General features: G+C 35.2%; 1 protein-coding gene across 3 annotated transcripts in view; it reads right to left on the bottom strand.

Annotated features, from left to right (window-relative positions):
* Positions 1–16,999, bottom strand: part of LOC129946023 (uncharacterized) — a 46,031-nt gene extending 29,032 nt beyond the window's left edge. For all 3 annotated transcript variants that reach the window (XM_056056031.1, XM_056056032.1, XM_056056034.1), the window contains exon 1: positions 16,413–16,999. The gene's annotated coding sequence lies outside the window, so the exon portion shown is untranslated. The remainder of the gene's footprint in view (positions 1–16,412) is intronic.
* Between the last annotated feature and the right edge of the window lie 753 nt (positions 17,000–17,752).

Raw genomic sequence — 17,752 nt, 5'->3', positions numbered from 1 at the left:
ACTGATGAAGACGCACTTTCTGGGTTGCGCGAGTGATAACCCCGAATCGCTTGAAACCATGTGTGATCATGTGGAGCAAGTCAACTCTGTTATAACCAGAGAAAATATTTTGTGGGCCATCAATACTTTTTCTCCATATAAATACTCAGGCATGGATGGCATACTGCCAGTTATGCTTCAAAAGTTGCATGATGTGGCAGCTCCATGGTTGGAACAAATTTTCAAAGGATGTCTCCTTCTCAAACATGTGCCCATGTCGTGGAGACAGGTCAAAGTAGTTTTTATCCCGAAAGTGGGTAGGTAGGCTAGGTCACGAATCCGCGAAGGATTTCAGACCAATAAGCTTAACATCTTTTGTGCTTAAAACCTTGGAGCGCATTCTTGATTACCATATTAGAGAAATCCTAGTTGGACGACCTCTCGAAAGCTCTCAGCATGCTTATCTTAAGGGCAAATCTACGGAGACTGCCCTCCATGAGGTAGTGCGTACTGTAGAACAAACAATCCATTATAAAGAATTTACTCTTGCCTCCTTCCTAGACATAAAAGGTGCTTTTAACAACGTCCTTACCGAATCCATAGAAGAATCGCTCGTTAAGTTCGGTGTAGAAGCATTCATTCGAGAATGGATTATTTCCATGCTCAGTGCTAGGAAGATTCGAGCCTCTCTAAGCAATACAATCGCAACAAAACACGTGAGTAGGGGAACACCCCAGGGTGGTGTGCTTTCGCCTCTTCTATGGCTTCTGGTCATGGATACAATTCTCGTTAAATTAGAGAGATGTGGAGTGAAGGCGGTAGCCTATGCGGATGATTTGGTGCTATTGGTGTCAGGAAAGTACACCTCTGTGATTAGTGAAATCGCGGAGTCAGCTTTGAAGAAAGTTAGCAACTGGGCCACGAGGTGTGGAATAGGAGTTAAAAAATAAATAAATTGGGTGGCGCAACAGTCCGTTGAGAACTAGCGTCTAGTGACTTACAACTCTCAACTATTCCTGTGTGCGAGTAATATTGCCAGGAATAGAGGGGACCTACAGTTTATATGCCGAATCCGAACGGCTAATCTGAGAAAGCACTTTTTCATGACAAGAGTTATTCTTGGAGAATTTGTCAATTCCTCGCAAGAGGCAGTACCCGTAAAAAGACTTTAGATGGCATAGGCAGGGATCGAACCCAAGACCTCTGGTCTGGACAGTCCAACGCACTAACCATCATGCCACGGGTACTACTAGGGACTAGGAGTTAACCAAAGTAAAACTGAACTGTTGCTCTTTACCGCCAAAACTAAAGTACCGCTCTTCACGCTACCTCGACTCAACGGTCAAATCCTATCATTGTCTTCCAGTGCAAAATATTTGGGAGTTATACTTGACCCTAAACTAAATATTGAAGTACGGGTTAAGAAGGCCTGTGTCGCCTTCTACGCCTGTAGCAAAACTTTCAGCAAAAAGTGGGGACTTCAGTCGAAGATGATTTTATGGACGTACACAGCCGTAGTATGTCCAATCTTAACATATGGTTCCATTGTGTGGTGGCCTGTTCTTATAGCAAAGCGTGTAATATTGATAAGCTAAAGAAGGTTCAGAGAACAGCTTGCGTGGGCACCACAGGGGCCATGCGTACTTGCCCAACGGACTCCTTACACGTTATTTTGGATCTTCTACTAATTGTCAAACTGACTACTGCACTGACTACTTTGAGCCTTAGTAAGGGTTTTAAGGTTATCGCGTCAATAGGTTTCGACACAACCATCTTTACTGACGGCTCAAAGATGGAGTGCGGAGTTGGTTCTGGGATCTTTTCTGAGTCCCTAAGTGTAGCCAAATCCTTTAGGCTTTCTGACTTGCTAGCGTAGCAGGCTGAACTGCAGGCAATAAGGGAGGCATGTAAGATACTTAAACAAAACCAAAACCGAAATGCGGCTATCTTTACAGACAGTCAGGCAGCTGTCAAAGCCATTAACTCGGCTATATCCTCATCTAAATTGGTTCAGCAATGTCGCGATGAGCTTGCGAGCCTGAATATTAATCTCGGTGTCACCCTGATCTGGGTTCCGGGCCATAGTGGTATCGTGGGAAATGAACGGGCTGACGAGCTAGCCAGGCAAGGATCGACCCTTCATAGCTCACTTGCGGAAATGGTTAACATTCCTCTTGGTGCTATGAAGGGTAAAATCTTTTCTATCTACCAAACTAAATCAAACCGAAGGTGGAGCAATTTACCCAACTGCATTATATCTAGGAAGATATGGCCCACATATAATAAAACCCGTACAAACAATCTTTTATGCAGGCCAAGGCAAGACATAGCCAGGATTGTTGCGGTTTGTACCGGACATTGGCCTATAGGAGTTCATGCAGTGAAGTTGGGTACCTCTTAAAACACCTTTTGCCGTAGCTGTAAAGACCAAAGAGGAAGTGAAACCATAATCCATTTCCTCTGCAAATGTCCTGCTTTGGCAAACACCACAATGAAATGCTTTGGAAAAGCATTCTTTCACGAACTTGATGAGCTATCTGAGACAAAGAGTAGAGACCTAATCTTTTTTTTCAGTGCGACAAAATGGCTCTAACATTACCGCTATGAAGCTTCTCTATAAATCTATCCCTTTCAATCAAAGGTCAAACGAGTTTTTGGTATCAAAACGGCGCACTACAGCGCTAATTAGATCTCAGGCTAGGTTGCCTTGAGATCGCCATTTCTACCTACGTACCTACCATTTATACATTTTTTTATTAATTAAGTCAAGATTTAAGGCATTAAATTGCTAGCAAAGCCAATTCTGCACCCTGGTGATTTTGAGCCTTATGACGAAAAAATCAATGATATCATCTAATGCTGCATTTTTAAAAATTATAAAACGGTATGACAAACTTATTTATTTAGTATATTATTATTGTTTAACAATATTATAAAAAGAAATATGTTTGACATTCAATGAGAAAATTAACATCAATTTACCTTAAAATAACCAAATTACACAAACATTTGTTTTTATATTAAATGGGAAAACCGTTTAAGTTCTTCACAGATTCAATTGCAAAACACAAAATACAGTAACAGGCAATAAATTTGTACACATGACAAAAAAAAATTACTTCATATGGTATTTTTAATGAAAACCTTGGTTATAATTTAATAATTTATCGCTTGTTTCCCAAATTAATGTTAATTTGTTTGTTTATTAGACGAGAACCAGTAAATGTACGTGTACGCGTATATGCATAAGTGTAGAGATATAATCGTATCTGGTAATGCTTAAAGTATCGAAATGTTACTTCGTTTTGCTAAAAAAAACTGACTTCGTAACAGATTTTAACGTGAATTTCTTTTATGTTCCGTATCGAAAATTTATAGTTTTTAAATTAAACATGCTTATAATGCAAATGATGAATTTGTATTCCCACAGTTCTAATTTAATTGAGTGGATTTACAAAGTGACACAAAAATACTTTACAGAGAACTGTCCGATGACGTTTTTGAATATGAAAGATAATGGTCGCATTCACAAAGCTAGTGGCTATGCAGTCAAGGGATTCTTATTGGCTAAATCTTACTACAAAAATAGTTGAAATTTCCCCTCCGATGTAGTGTAAAAAATTCGGCTACAAATTTAGTGGAGAATGATTTTGACGTTTCACAATCAGCTGCTCGGTAAAAACACACGAATTTGAAATAAAATAAATCGTTCAGTATTTAAATACAAATATAAATCATTCAAATTGTGTCTTAAATTTGATTTTATTGCATTTAAAAACAGAAAAGATAAGTTAAAGTTATCAAATCAAAAATATTTTTTATTTTATATATTTGTATTTTTCAATAATATGACAGTTTCAGATTAACTAGCTTTGTAGTGTAGTTTTGTAATTTGATGACAAAAAATGCTTTAGACAAGATGATGCACTGTCATGCGATTTCTTCAACATCTTTCCTGACAAAAATAGTGCAGAGCTCCCACGTCAAAATAAGAGGCACTGGTCAGGTTCAGACAACATAAGGGACTTCGTTTGCAGTCAACTGCATTCTTTGAACGTATGTTTTGACCAAAGCAACTAGTTAGTTTTTGAAGTGTCACAAATTTCAAATTCAGAACCTTACTTCACAATCCTCTACCGTAAGTTTATTGTACAAAAACTACTAAAAACATTATTGTCTACAAAACAATTCTAAAGCAAGCTACAAGTAAGTCAAGATTTGGATTCTGTATTGTAAAGAAATATTACTTATTTCTTTTCCAAATTGACAACGAAACCTTTTACAGAAGGCATCAAATGAAGTTGTGCAGAAAATCAATAATAAAGTTCAGCCTTGTGTTCAATGAAAAAACATAATCAACTGTCATTTTGACAGAAGTAGACTTGACTTGATAGTTAGGGAGATTTTTCTTGACTAACTTTCCAGTCAACTTTCTATTAAAGTTGCCTTAATTGGAAGGTAATCTTTTGGCAGCTAACCAATCAGATACTAGAAACTTGCATTACTTTCAAGTCCCTTATGTCTCCTGAATTTCCCACTGTCTTTCAAAAGTCTGTTCAATTACTGGAATATGCTGATAACATTGACATATTTGGAAGAACTTTGTGTGATGTCAATTAAGCTTTTGCGAGTTTTGAGGCAGAGGTGGCAAAAATGGGTTTAGCGGTTAATGAGGGCAAAAACAACAAACATCAAGAAAGGACCTTCAACACTGCCGTCTTGGTCAAATTGTCACCATCAACAGGCGTAACTTTGAGGTTTTTTTTATAATTAGCGCACACTCAAAGGGATAGCTTTCCTTATTATGTAGACACAGTGTGAGCACTAGGAAAAGGAGAGAGGGATTGAAAGGAGGTGTCGGTGCACATTGGTTTTAAATTCCTGAATATGCAATAGCTGGGGAAGACAGAGTGTGGCAAGGCATTCCACATTCGCATAGTACGGCTAAAGAACGAATCTCTGTACTTGACAGTACGACCGAAGTTGGGCCCGAGGGTATATTGATGAGCATTCCTAGAAGCGCGAGTATTACGTTTGAAGTGTTTAAGGGGAGGAATGCAGCTGGCTATTTCTCTAGAGCATAAACCATTAAAATAACGGTAAAAGAGGGTGAGACAAGAAACATTTCGACGATGTTCAAGTGACGTAAATGATCTTATGATGGTAATATCACCAATCAATCTAAATGCTCTATGTTCAATACTATCCAAGAGGCTTAAGTAAGTTGCAGGAGCACTAGCCCAGATATGGGAGTTATACTCAAGCTTTGGACGTATATAAGTCTTGTAAAAAACAGCCAGATCAGAGGGGGAGAAAATCTTCTTGCATCGCCTTAGAAAACCAAAACATCTTGCGGCATTTTTGGTGACATCGCGTATGTGATCGTTCCACAAAAGATGGTTGGTGATATCCACATACCGAGAATATCGAGATGTTCAGTTTCCTCGATGCAAGTGCCATTTATGGATAATGGCAGGGGGAGTGTATTTCGCTTTAACGATACAAGACAGCATTGCGTTTTCGAAGCATTAAATTCCACGCGGTTTCTTATTCCCCATTGTACAATGCTGTTTAGGTCGGAATTTAATGAGCTTATCATATTTTGTCGTTGCAGTTCCACATCCCAAGAAGAGGGGTGTGAATCTGAAAACGAATATGAAAAGCTAAGAGTACTATCGTCAGCGAAACAATGTATTGGATTAGATGTTGGAGGCAAGAGATCATTAATAAAAATGAGAAAGAGTGTTGGAGATAAAACAGAGCCCTGGGGCACACCAGCATTTATTTTGTGGTTTTCAGACTTGAATCCATCCAATACAACTTGTATTGAACGATTCGAAAGGTAATTACTAATCCAATGAAGGAGGGATTCATGAAAACCGAAGCACGCATTTTCGATAAGAGAGCCTGATGCCAAACTCTATCAAATGCTTTTGAAATCTTTTGAATCTTACTTTCTCCAAAACTATGTAAAGATTTGTTCCACTGTTCGGTTAGATGAACCATGAGATCACCAGTGGACCTATTGCTACGAAAACCGTATTGTCGGTCATTAAGGAGCTTTCGATCTTCGAGATATTTCTTGAGCTGATAATTAATCAGCGTTTCCATGACCTTGGAAAGGAGGGACGTAAGTGCAATCGGTCGGTAATTAGAGGGTGAGGAAGATTCACCTTTCTTGGGAATAGGCTGGACAAATGCAGTTTTCCATCCGCTCGGAACGAGACCTGAGGAGTATGTTAAGGTCTTTTAGGACTCTCGCTACAGTACGAGTGCGAAAAAAGATTTGCCCCATAGAATCATTAACTGGCTTAAGTACAGTCGGAGTTATAACATTCACTGGAAACGTTGAATTGGCGGCGAACTACCTAGCTAAGAGATTTGCTTTCTCTAAAGAGCTAACAAATGGAGTGTCATTCACAACGAGCGTAGGAAGAGATAGAATTCTTCATATTTTTTACAAATGACCAAAAATTTGTCCTGCCTTTGGGACATTGCAGTATTTTTTGCCGTAATTTTTGGTCATGTAAAAATTTGCTCCGTCGAATATGGGCGTTGCAGGCCTTCCTGGCTTGCTTGAACTTATTCCGGTTTTCGTCAGGTGGATTGGCTTTAAAACAACGGAAACTTACCTTCTTGACCCTAATAACCTCTTTACAGCTCGCATCGAACCATGCGTTTTCCTTAGCTCTGATGCTTTTAACCCTATTCGGGATAAAAGTTCTCATTTCCAAGAGAATCAAACTTGTGATCATATCAGCGCTGGCGTCAACGTCACTATAGAGGAAGCATAGTGACCAGTTAAAGATCCTAAAATAATTATTGAGACCGTCCCAGTTGGCTTTCTCGTATTGCCAAACGGTTCTCTTAGGAGCTCTTTCTTTAACTGGAGAGTTTTTACACGAGAAATTTGCTGATATGACACAATGGTCAGATGAGCCTAGAGGAGATAGAACAATAATAGTGTACTTACCAGGGTCAGAAGTAAGAAACAAGTCAAGAGTGTTTTCTGCTCGACGTACCACGTCCGATATTCGAGTGGGCTCGTTGACCAGCTGAGTTAGGTGGTTTAACTCAGCGAAGATCTCAGCACACACTCCTTCTGGTGTTGACTGGCCCGAATGTTGAAGCCATAAAGAATTGTGTACATTGAAATCGCCCGTAACGATTTCAGTGCTAGGATAGGACGAAACAATTCTTTGGATGGAATCAGACAAAGCATCAAATTCACGAGAAGTTGACACTCTGTCTAGATTTGGGCTTCGATAAAGGAAGCAATAGTGAATGATTTGCTTATTCACGGAAAATTTAAACCACATAAAATTGAAAAAAGAATTGGAGCAGAGACCATATTGTGGCAAAAACTGATAAGCAACATCATTCCTAATGTATATGGCGAGACCATGGTGGGAAAAGAATAATGGCACCAAGTTATACCCTTGAATAAAGAATTCAGTGGGATCGGAATCCTCACCCACTTGGGTTTCACTTAGTGCCAAAATAGCTGGCCTGTTTAAAGCAGTATGGGAGTACACAGAAAGAAAATTCGATCTAAGCCCACGAATATTACAATAATCTACCCTGAAATTTCCAGCCATTGCAAATTAAAGAATAACAAAAACCAAAACAGACGAAGACTATAAGAAAAATAGTTAGGTAAAGATTACGTCTACCTATAGGCTTCGCTATTAACACAGCTAGCCGCTGTTTCTTTGGGCTTAGAAAGCAATTCAGCAGCAAAGCCCTCTCCCGAGCGACCAAAGTTTTGCTATATAAGACCCTCGTCATCCACGTCCTGCTAAACTGTGGAAGAGAATTGACTATGACAAGAGTTTCGAGAGAAAAGTTCTACGCGTGATCTACTGTCCCGTATGCAATCGTATGAATTCCCTTCAATTCAAAACTAATCGTATTGCGTTAATAGATATGACCCCCATTATATTTTGAATTATTTATTTTTTGTATATGAAAACAACATTTGTATTTTACTTCCTTAAACTTTGTTGCTAAAAGTACTACTTTTGACTGAAGATTGGACCAAAAACATAATATTAATCAAATATTCAGCCCTATTCCAAAAACACAGCTCAAATTCATCAACTTTTGACCAATTGACGATCCAGGGGGGGTCATATGAGCCAAAAAGCTTATACAGTTAAGTTGTATAAGTAAAGATTTAATTTAAAGACTTATTAGTAATTTAACGACATTCACCAAAAAGTAGTTTGCTGTCAAAAACAACTCAAATTTTGCATAAGTAATCAATTTCGAAATAGAGCTTTTAATCAAATATGACATTACAGCGGTAGAGAAGTCGAAAAAAGTATGTGCCTCGATTCCTTTCGTCTGAAATTAAGATTTTCAGCTGATTAGTGTAAGGAGTTTTTATCATTTTATTAATACGAAAAACAGCAGTCCCCACACAAATTTTTTGGTGCAAACATGTGATTTTTCTAAAACTTTCTCTAAATTTTGTGTTCTTAATTTGGCTTCATTCTACAAGAAAAACATATTTTCGTATTGCCCCAGAAGGGTACCCCTCAAAAAACTTTTATTTAGTTTTTAAGTTTTCTCAAGAACTAATGGACCGATTTCAAAATTCTTCTCTTTCTGTGCAAGCTCTTGTCAATGATCAAATTAATGATGATTTTTTATGATCAAAAATGTATTTTTTTTATTTATAATAAAATACTAATTTTTTTACAAAGGAAACAGAAAGGGAACAATATTTTTTTACGAAATTTAAATGTAAAATGTTCATATATTTATAAGCTCTTTATTTAGTGCTTATACCAAAAATATTTTTAAGACAAAATTTAAAATGATTTTTTGACAAAAAAAATGGAATTTAAATTTTTGAGAAAAACTTATTTTGGAGGTACATTTTTAAATCTTAAAATATAGGCAATATTTTTAAACAGACTTTTTGGAAGAAATTATAATGTTCTTGCGACCCTGTCGTGCATTTCATTTCTTTCAAAATTGGTTTTCTGTTGAATACAAAAAATCTTTTTTGAAGTGAATTTGCTTTGGATGCTCTAGAACTGAGATAGAAACACGAATTTCAGTAATACAAATGTCCCAAAAAATCAAGTGACACTTTCGTTAAACTTATGGCTAAGTGAAAAACATAAGAAACGTTTTATATCTATTGATATAAAAGCTTTGAAACGTGTAATTCAGGAGTACTACTAAACACTTCTTTCCAACTTATTTGTTTACTTACCTTACTTTGTTTTAATTTATATTTTTTAGATAAATTATGTTCTTAAATACAACTATTTCCTTAAATTCAACAACCAAACCTTTATGTCTCTACATTGTTTAAGTTTTGTTGACGACTTTAAAAGATCTAAATACAAGTAAGCAGATTGATAACGATAGTAATAAGAGACTCCCGGAAATTGATTTCGAAAAACCAACGTCAAAAAAAAGCCCGACATTTATACATTTCAGATCCTATCTCATTTTCTGGATTTTTAAATTTTTGCAGCGCTCTTCGCATAAATAGAAATGAAAACAAGAAAAGTGTGTTTTGTTTTTGGAAGAACGTGAGCGAAATGCACCAACAAATTTCTAAGCTATTGTATTTTAGCTCTTAAATATGGCATATTTACACAATTGTTCGAATCTTGGAATGCTTTCATATGAGTCATCCAAATTAAATAGTTAGTCCATAACTTGCTGGACAACAGTGTTCTAAATAATTTGATAACCAAAGTTGTCATTTTAGCAATTATTACATTTTGTTAGCATCCTTTACAAAACATTAAAGAACATTTTTAAGCGGTGACCCCCCCTGATGAAAAGTCTGGATCCGCCCTTGCCCGTATGCGTAGAAGGTGAGTAGAGAAGAAGATGGAACGACGAGCTTAACAGCGACGTAGACTTAGCCAGAAGGATACAAGTCCATCGCCTGAGATGGCTAGATCACGGAGAGCGCTTGGAAACTAATGCATTTTACTGGTTCGTAAGTATTTTAATATTTGAAATTTCAGACACACAGAAGTCTTATTGATTTAGTTATTTACTTAAACTTAATTTGACATTTTTTGATTTAAACTCTAGGAAAATGTAAATAGATATTGAGATGCTAAAATTGTAACAAAAGCATCTTTAATTTATCGATAAGTTCGATTTACCATTAACATTAACTATGTTTTGAGCAAATTTTAAAAATATATGTTAAACTGAGAAAAGTTAGATATCGTCTTAAAATAAAGTTAATACAAAAAAAATTCTATCAAAAACGAGTAAAAATATTAAAATTAAATATCGTTTTAAAAAGCTTACAGCACAATTTTCTCCAAGGTTAAACCCAATTAGTATAAAATATACACTTTAGAATAATAATGTCTTTTTTAATATTTGCCAACGATACTTAGAAATAAACCTAATGAGTAAAAATTCCCCCTATAAAATTGTTTGACTTATAGGTTAGAAAACAATTCTATTCTTGGACAGGCAAGACGTGATGTTAATTTTAAAAACAATAAGAAAAAGTGATAGAATCTCTAAATAACTTATCCATCCAGTAAGCTCAAAAACATCAAACAATTTATTTTTGATTTGTCGGCAATACATTATTAATTAATTTTGTATGAAGTTTAAGTTTGTATATTTTTATAGCTTCTATAGACAGTTAGGTATAAACAAGTCATAAAATAAGTTATTTTTATTTATATTTAAAAGTCAAAGATTTTTGATGCTCAAAAAGAAAATTTAACGACTTGTATACCTTTTTGGCGATATGGGAAGAAAATAACGAATTAAATATTTTTTTTTTTGAATTAACGTACAATTATTAGAAATGATCAAAGGAATGACCGATATTCTACAACAACATAAAGTGTTAGCATACAAATAATTCATATTCGTATGCAGATGTACGTGGCAAAGGTAGTTATTGAAAATTTGAACTTTTGGATCAGTTCTTCAATTAGGGCACATTTATAGCTATCATTGGAACCAATTATTGGGTTTTTTTCGACAGGTCGTTGATACAAAATTAATAATTGAAAAAGTTTAATTCAGTTACTATTTACAATATTCTTGGGTTCATTTTATTTTTGGAATAATTAAATTATTGGTTGTTTTTTTTGTTCTTTATTTTCATATTCTCAAGAAATCTTGACCCCGATTCAATATAGTGTCAATGGATCCGTTACACCTTATTCGCACGAATTTAACTTTAAGTATCTTTTCCGATTGAAATTATAAAAAATGAAGAAAAATTTCTAACAAGAATCATGAATTTGCGATCAAAATTACAATGTAACTATACGGAAAATGCTTGGCTAACTTTTACTAGCCAAGCCATCAACAATAATGGTAGATGTAAAGTGTATAATAAGCCTCAATCTATGGATCACTATGTTGTGTTATTATGTTAAAATTGGTCATCTTATAGCCTTTTGCGCGCTACCAACTTAGTATTCCCAACTTTCAAAGCTAAGTGTGTTTTTGTTTATAATAAAAGTATTTTTATCTAACAATAACCATTGGCGGCCAGTTATGCCTCTATGCTTTAAGTTTTGGTTGTCAAGGCTTTTTAACTTTTTGATAGACACTTTTACATAAAAAGTAGTCAGGAAACATTATTATTATAAATTTATAAGTCAACAAACGCACTATTTCATAATAATTTATGTTTCCACTTTCATTCAGTTAGTCACTTAACTTCAGCAAAAACAAAAAACGAAAAAACAAAAACCAACCCAAAGAACTCAAAGTATTGACCCACATATTACACACTCACAATTTTTGTATACAGTAGAGTTCATTAGATTAGACGTATTCGTATTTCTAGAAAAAAAATGATAAATGATGTAGAAAAATAATTGTAGTCCGTAACCATCAGGTTACAAAATTCAAAAAATTTCGAAAACAAAGAATGCATAGAGTATTTCAATATTTTTTATATCCGAATATAAACCTTGTTGAAAGCCGCAAAGAGTTTTTAAAATCACTCAACACAACTCAGCTAGTACTGTACTCAACCAGTACAAACTGTTTGGGAAACGTTGAATTTTGATTACTTGTTAGTTAATAAACCTTAAATATCGGTATTGTTTTATATTAGATGTTTTGTTTGTTTGCACGATAAATTTTGATGAGATAATAGACTTTATATTTTAAATGGTCCAAAAGCAAACAGTCTAAAAGTGTTAAATCAGTAGAACTCGGTGACCAATTGTTATTACCCTTTTTTGAAATATCACTGCCAGAAAACTTTTCTATCTTGCTATTATTTCGTTCTACGGTCCCGTATACATCGAACTCTCGTTCGATGTATACGGTATGTCGAGCGCGACTCTGGAGACATCTAGCTAGGGACCGATCTTAATGGGCAAGTTTGTAGTGGGAGGCCCTAGTTCACACAGGACTGTAGCGCCACCTCAAGTAAGTAAGTATATAAGATTGCTTCGTTCGGCACGTAGCCATTTTAAATTATTTTAATGCTTCGTTAGAGCGTTTCGTATATGTCACTTTTGGAGCTTTCATTTTTGATGTCTCGCAAATAAGTTTTCGTTTCATTTTTATCAGATATCAAGAACTGTCAAAAGATGACAAAATAGCATGCAGTTGAAAATGATTAGTCTTATTGGAAAACCCTTTATGTTTGAGGAACGATGCGTTTTGAAACTTCTTTAACTAAACTAACTAAAAAGTATTGTTTGGTATTTTATGTGGCATGTTTTAATGGGAGGTGAGAAGGTTTTATAATAATAGCATACACGGAACGTGGTATTTTTACAAATAGTGTAAAATTACAAGTTTACATATACAAGTTTGCGTTAACGCCGCGCCCCTTTCAATTGATTTGTTAAACGTCAAATATTAAACATACACAAATTATTTTTTGCACTCAAAAAATTATTTCGCTTTTTATTAACTCGAACAAGCAACAAGTAGGAAACAACTGAAAAAATGCTTTCAACTAAATTATCATTTACTAATTTTTGAACTATTCACAAAAAGTGATGGTTTGTACATTTTAACAAAAGTTATTGTAATTAAAATTACAAATACGCTTGGTTATAATCGTATACACAAAATCCCTTGGAGAATTGTGATTTTTAAAATCATTTCTAATATAAAATTTGACAGTTCATTTACCAAATTGAAAACTTACTATTGCTTTACAATGGAAAAGAATCAATGTAGCCACACAAATTTTACAAGGAAATTTAATCAACAACGACTTATCTTTTAAGTGGCATTTGGTAAAAATCCTTGTGAAAACGTAGTCTAAATTCGACTAGCTTTAAGCTTTACAAAACTACTGTAGCAACTGTCATATCACTGACATATGAGAATACATATACAAAATAAGAAACATTTCTGATTTGATATCATTAAATAATCTTTTTCCTTTTTAAATTCAATAAAATCAAATAAATACATATACACATATATGAGGGATTATTTGAGTGATGTATATTTTTATTTAAATGGGGAATTTTTAATTCTTATGTCTTTCCCGGGCAGCTGATTGTTAAACGTCAAAGTAAGTGTGCACTAACTACATACATGTGTAGCTGAAATTTATATACACAACGTCGTAGGGCAAATTTCAATTCATTTGTAGTTGCATTTAGCCAATCAGAATACCTTGACTACAGAGCCTTTAGCTTAGTAAATGTCCCTATTAGCTGTCTATTTTTATAAAAGGTCACGAAAAACTTACTTCACAAATGATATTAAATTCTAATACAAATATCGTAAATAACCTAATATATTGAACAAATTTCCTGCTCTCATTTCCAGATCATCATCATTTTTTTAATTCACAAGCACTCAAGGGGTTATTAGTACCCTTTATATGTTTATATTTAAACAAAGTGCGAGCGTTAGGAAAATAGGGAAGGATTTAAAAGTGCACATTGGTCTTAAAGTTCTGAACATCAAAATGGGAGGGAAAAACAGAGTTGGCTAAAGCATTCCACATTCTCGATGTGCGATTTAAGAAAGAATCTCTATACTTAATAGTACGCCCGAAATTGAGCTCAAGGGTAAACTGATGAGCATTCCTAGAAGTGCGAGTATTACGGCTGAATTATTAAAGGGGTGGAATGCAACTGGCTAATTCGACAGAACATTGTTTGTAAAAATATCTATAAAACAACGAAAGGCATGAAACATTGCCACGGTGTTCTAGTGATGTAAATTTTTCGATTATAGTTCAGTCGCCTATCATTTTTAAAGCCCTTTTTTGAATTCTATCCAAGAGATTTATATTTGTTTTGGGGCACTTGCCCAGATATGCGAATTATATTCAAGCTTTGGTCGGATGAAGGCTATGTAAATTACAGCCAGATCAGAAGGGGTGAAAAATGTCTTGCACCGTCGGAGAAATCCTAAGCTTCTGGCAGCATTTTTGGCGATATCGAATATGTGATCATTCCATAAAAGGTGATTTGTAATACACATACTAAGTACTGATAGTTTATTGATTGGATTAACGACAGGAGGCAGCATTGAGTTTTCGAAGCATTAAATTCTACACGGTTTTTGATTACCCATTGTACAGTGCTGTCAAGATCAGAATTTAATGAGCTTATCATACGCTGCCGTTGAAGTTCGACATCCGAAGGACAAGGATGTGAATCTAGAAACGAATATGAAAAGCTGAGGGTATTGTCACCGGCGAAACAGTTTAATGGATTAGAAGTGACAGACAAAAGATCGTTTATGAATATAAGGAAGAGAATCGGAGTCCTGGGGGACATCAGCATTTATTTTATGAATTTGAGACTTGAAATCATCTAATACAACTTGTATTGAACGGTTAGAAAGGTAATTTCTAATCCAACGAAGAAGAGATTCATCAATACCAAAAGCACGCATTTCCGATAAGAGAGCGTAGTGCCAAACTCTATCAAATGCTTTTCTCCAAAACGATGTAAAGATTTGTTACACTGTTCGGTGAGATAAACCATGAGATCACCAGTGGACCTATTGCTACGATAGCCATACTGTTGGTCATTAAGAAGATTCCGTTCTTCAAGATATTACTTAAGCTGCAAATTTATCACCGTTTCCATGACCTTAGAAAGAAGGGACGTAAGTGCAATTGGACGATAGTTTGAGGGGGAGGAGGATTCGCCTTTTTTAGGGACAGGCTGGACAAATGCAGTTTTAAATCCACTCGGGAAGAGACCTGTAGATGGAAAAGGTTACGCAGTGGTTTTGCCAGCGTTGAAGAACACCTCTTCAGAACAATAGGGGGAATACTATCTGGGCCAGCGGATTTGTGTATGTCAAGGTCTTTCAGTACTCTTGCGACTGAAGAAGAAAGAAGATTCGACCCATAGAATCATTTACGCTCTCAAGAACAGGAGGACTCATGACGCTATCCGGTATAAGCGTCGAATTAACAGCAAAATATGCTGCAAGCAAATTGGCTTAACCAATCGAGCTTACATAGGGAGCGTCATTGTGGACGAGCGTTGGAACCGAGGATGACGTGGTGTTTCGTACGTTTTTTACAAATGACCAGAAATGTTTACTACCTTTGGGACATTGTAGTATTTTTTTCCTCAGTCGGGTTGGCTTTATAATATCGGAAACTAACATCCTAATAACATCTTTACAGCTCAAATCAAACCGTGAATTCTTTTTGGGTTTGATAGATTTCACCCTATTCGGGAAAAAATTTTTCATTCCACAAATAATTAAATTTGTTACCATTTCTGCGCTGGAATCCACGTCACTATCAAGGAAGCATAGTGACCAGTTAAAGTTCCTGAAGAATTCATTGAGACCGTCCCAGTTGGCTTTCTCATATTGCCAAACGGTTCTCGTAGGAGTTTTTTCTTTAACTGGGTTTTTTTCGACATGAGAATTTTGCAGATACGATACAATGGTCTAATGTGCCTAGAGACGGTTTAGATCATCAATTTGAGTTATTAAATATTAAATTCAAAAATTATTATAGAGTGACGTTTTTCCTGAATCATGGAGTGAGTGAGGAAAAGACAGATAAACCTGCTTAAAACCTTTAAAAGCAACCTTAATTTTCAAACTAAGAAAAATCTAAGTTTGTGAGGTCTAATCTCGCAAACCGCACTGTATGGAAACTACGACACCGCATCAGACTAACTTTTCAAAGTACAAAGCATGGAACATACTAAAGCCCCGCCACCACTGTCACTCTATATGCACTGTCACAATTGAAAATCAATCTGAAAGCAAATTCGTTTGGCTGACCGTGTCGTGGTCGCCGCGCCACCATTCGTCGCTATGTATGTGTTCATACCGTTTTTTTCGCACTTAAATAATGCACTTGTCCCACATTCAATCCAAACAAACTGTAAATTTTGTATTATTTATTTTCAAATGGTTTTCTTTTTTGTTTGTTACTTTTATTTCAACTGAATAGATACATTGCACAATATGAATTCAATGGAGATATCTCAAGAAATGTATACCTTTAGTGTAATAATGATAAAACAAAGACAATCACTTGACGGTTCTTAAACAAAATTGACCATCACTCTCGTATCTCCTCCGTTTCCACGGAACTTGTGGTAGACAGACTTTCGCGCACAGAGTATCTTTTACATTAGTTTCGAAATCTCGCCTCGTTTCAACACAATACGAGCAAATGCTGTTATAGCTTCTTTGAAAACAGATTACCTACAAAAAGTAGATACGGATAAATATTTTATACTTTTTTGTTTTATGTACCGAAAGTTGCCGCGGCGGCGATGCAATTTTTTTCCATTCAAGACGACGACGCGACGCACGAATCAAACAGAACCAAAAACAACAAAACTTTTTTGCAGAAAAACTTTTTTTTAAAACTATAGAAGAGTATTAGGGGAGATTTGTTTGGAAACTTTTAAAAAATGCACTCTTGGATACTGGACAGGCGGACTGGCTGACTGACGGACAGATCGGAGTTTAATGGCTTCGAGTTAAGATGTCAAGTTATTTTAAGGTACCATCATCATAACGATGGACTTCCAATCAAAATGTAAGAGCGATTTGTACGGGAGCCGCGGAGTTACTAACTTGATGAAAGTGGAAACTCCATGATGAATTCAAATTGTTCGTTCGAGCTCCGGCTTCAATAGGTAGATACTTGTATAGACAACTTTTGAGTGGGGGAGCTTGGAGCAAGCTACAATGAGTAACTTTATGCCACCAAAATAATTATATCTTTTTCATTTTTTGTTTTATTTTGTTTTCTTGCAATAAAACCTATCTACCTTTAGCTATACGTAGGTAAACATAAAATGGTATAAGGAACAATTTAAAAAAAAAATAAGCAAATACATAAATATATTTGTAAGTTGTAATAAGTCGTGATAAAACTTTTTGAATGTTGAAGCAATGAATACTTAATATAAAAGAGAAGCAAAAGGGAGCATCTTTATAATATGCGTTTTTGTATCTTGAACACAACAAAACTTGGGAATTGTTGTAGTTGTAATATTTTCGTGCGAAATTAAACGCACTGATGGGTCTACGAGTATTCATTTCCGGTTTATTACGCCGCATTGTGCCATAACGATCATTAAGGTCGTCACAAAAATCGTAATAGGTCAAATTATTTAAAGGAGGTGTAAAAGCATGAACTTCTGAAGAACTTCTTTAATTTTGTTTATGATGGTTTAATTACTTGCTTTTGTTTTACAAAAATTGGTAGTTGTCCCTATTTCAACTTTTATTAAGAAAAAAATTATTTAAAAAATTCAAATTAGAAAATCGGTACAAAGAAGTTCCCTATTTCTCACACATTTGCGACTTTTTTGTTTTTATAAAA

Source organism: Eupeodes corollae, chromosome 2 (genome assembly GCF_945859685.1).
Source record: "Eupeodes corollae chromosome 2, idEupCoro1.1, whole genome shotgun sequence".
In the NCBI taxonomy this organism is placed as follows: Eukaryota; Metazoa; Arthropoda; class Insecta; order Diptera; family Syrphidae; genus Eupeodes; species Eupeodes corollae.
Note: the sequence above shows the minus strand (reverse complement) of the source record. Positions and strands in the feature narration are given on the sequence as shown.